Raw genomic sequence first — 3272 nt, 5'->3', positions numbered from 1 at the left:
CATACCAGCGCAATCGTCTCTCTTGCATGCCACAACTGATGCTTCTAATGTTCAGCTTTTCTCTCAAGATACTTACACTCTGACGGGTATTCACATTGACATTACACATCCAACGGAGCATACTGGCTTCATTCCTTGCGAGCTTACGTATGTCCTCAGCAGTTACAGCCCATGTTTCACTGCCATGTAGCATGGTTGTTCGTACGCATGCGTCATACAGTCTGCATTTTACTCTGAGTGAGAGTCCCTTTGTCGCCAGCAGGGGTAAGAGCTCTCTAAACTTTGCCCAGGCTATTCGGCATGTATATATTAAAGTCTAAATAAAAACAATTCAGAAGATCAGCATATTTATTAAACCTTGCCAGTGATTGACCACCTTCAAATAGCAACCAAGTTTTTATATCATACCCATCCATTGTTAAAAAATGGATGCATCCATTAGATAATTTTGTCTTAGAAACATTATAAGAGGATAGACTGGATAATGGAGGTCTAAACGCTGGTAACTTGATTATAGGTTGTCTAAGGTGGCGAGCTGGCAGAAACGTTTGCACGCCGGGCGAAATGCTTAGCAGTATTTCGTCTGCTGCTACGTTCTGAGTTCAAATTCCGCCAAGGTCGACTTTGCCTTTCATCCTTTCAGGGTCGATTAAATAAGTACCAGTTACGCACTGGGGTCGATATAATCGACTTAATCCGTTTGTCTGTCCCTGTTTGTCCCCTCTGTGTGTAGCCCCTTGTGGGCAATAAAGAAATAAGAAATAAAATAAGGTTGTCTCAAGGTTGATGTGGGACTAAAGAACAGCGTTCTCTTTGTACTGGAATCTATATCAGAAATTCTGATTTTTGGCATTAGAAAGGTTAATTGAATAAAAGAATATTGATTTTAAAAATTTATAGGAGATTTTAAAAGAATATTTCTGGGGTTTCAGTTCATTAATTTTTTTTGTTTTGGAAATTTGACAAATGGTTAAGTACTCTCCCTTGATAAAAGAACTAGTGATGCTTAATTATATATAACTTGAGTTTAAAAAATTATGTTTCATCTTTGAGGATGTATTTTTATCAACGTTGCTGCGTTTTGTTTTCACTAATAAGGTTAATTTGGAACTAGCTTCTTCCAAAGTGGACTTTGGTCATCACTCTTCTGATACAACTAGCAGTAATACACTGAGGTAGACTCTAGTGACCATACTGCTTCTAAAAAATTATCCTTAGAAGAGCAGAAATGGTGAGATGTATCTTGGGAGGGTCATTATGCCAATAATAAACACATGCACTGGTTTTGTTTCACTTCTTTATTTTGTATTTATCAAAACATAATTACTAGGGTTAATTGTTTTTGCTTAAACCTCTTCAAGGAATTGCTCCAGCATGACCACAATCCAATGATTAAAACAAATCTAAGATAAAAGATTAAAATATCTTTCCTTTTTTTAATTTTTTTTTTGTTTTTCATTACAGGATTTCTTGGCCATTCTTCTTCAAGAATTCCTTCATGTACTGCAGTACCATTTCGAGGACATTCACATGACTCCTCTCATACAGCACCACCTAAAAAGGGAAAAACCCCAGCTGGAAAACTTGATGATCCTTGGTCTGACCTCACTGTAGATCAACAGCCCACTATTGAATATGAACCTCTGGAGAAGTTTCCTGATAACATCAACCCACAGACAGGGGAAATTGATGGACCACGAGGACCTGAGCCCACTAGATATGGCGACTGGGAAAGAAAAGGACGTGTAACTGACTTTTAATTAGTAATAATTGGCGTTTAGACTTAATATTTTTAATTAATAGTGGAAGCAAAAACAAAAAAAATTATTTAAAAAATAAAGGATATTGTTATATTGGTTTATTCATTGCTTAGTACAACTCCCCTAATTTATTGTTTGCAATAAAACTTTGTTTTTAAGAAATGATTAAACATTCTCAGGAACATAATAAAAACAATATGTGACTATTTAGCTAAACCTGTTTATTCTTCATTTTTTTGTTTTTTTCTTGTTTCAATCATTTGACTGTAGCCATGCTGGAGCACTGCTTTTAGTCGAACAAATACTTTACTGGCTCTTGTGCCGGTGGCATGTGAACAAAACATTGGACTGACTCCTGTGCAGGTGGCACGTAAAAAAAAACCATTTGTGCATGGTCGTTGCCAGTACCGCCTGACTGGCCCTCGTGCCGGTGGCACGTAAAAAGCACCCACTACACTCTCGGAGTGGTTTGGCATTAGGAAGGGCATCCAGCTGTAGAAACCCTGCCAGATCAGATTGGAGTCTGGTGTAGCCATCTGGTTTCACCAGTCCTCAGTCAAATCGTGCAACCCATGCTAGCATGGAAAGCAGACATTAAATGATGATGAAATCAACCCCAGTTAAAAAACTATATTGTTTTGCAGTGATTATTTTTTCAATTGTGGCTGGTTTGTTTTGATTCTTCCAGACATTTAACATTTGAAAATTAGCTCAGGTTTAGCCAAGCAAATGAATGAACCCATGTCTAGCTATCTGCTATGGGAATTATACTCTACATTTAGTTCAGTTCTAAGCTTGGTTGTGTGGTTAAGGAGTTCATTGTGCAACCATGTGAATTTGGGTTCAGTCCCACTATGTAGCACCTTCAGAAGTTTTTTTTTTTTTTTTTACTATAGCCCTTGTATTGGTGTTTGCCTCCTGCCACTGTCATGACTTGACAACGGGTGTTGGTTTGGTAACATCCTTGCAACTTAGTTATTTGGCAAAAGAGACCAATAGAACAAGTACCAGACTTAAAAAACAAGTACTGGGGTTGAATTGTTCAAGTAAAACCCATCAAAGCATTGCTCCAGCATGGCTGCAGTCCAATGACCAAAGTAAGAAAAACGAAAAAGATAAATAGCATGTAAATAGCACCATTTGAGCGTGATCGTTATCAGCGATGAATGCTAAATGGTTGAACCGAATTCATGGTGGCACGGTGGCACGTAAAAAGACATTCGGGCGAGATCGTTGCCAGTGCCGCTGGACTAGCTCCTGTGCAGGTGGCACGTAAAATACACCATTTTGAGCGTAGCTGTTGCCAGTACCGCCGGACTGGCCCCCGTGCCGGTGGCACGTTAAAAGCACCCACTACACTCTCGGAGTGGTTGGCGTTAGGAAGGGCATCCAGCTGTAGGAACTCTGCCAGATCAGATTGGAATCTGGTGTAGCCATCTGGTTCACCAGTCCTCAGTCAAATCATCCAACCCATGCTAGCATGGAAAGCGGATGTTAAACAATGATGATGAT

Source organism: Octopus bimaculoides, chromosome 3, assembly GCF_001194135.2.
Source record: "Octopus bimaculoides isolate UCB-OBI-ISO-001 chromosome 3, ASM119413v2, whole genome shotgun sequence".
Lineage (NCBI taxonomy): Eukaryota > Metazoa > Mollusca > Cephalopoda > Octopoda > Octopodidae > Octopus > Octopus bimaculoides.
The sequence above is the reverse complement of the archived record's forward strand: the minus strand, read 5'-3'. Positions refer to the sequence as shown.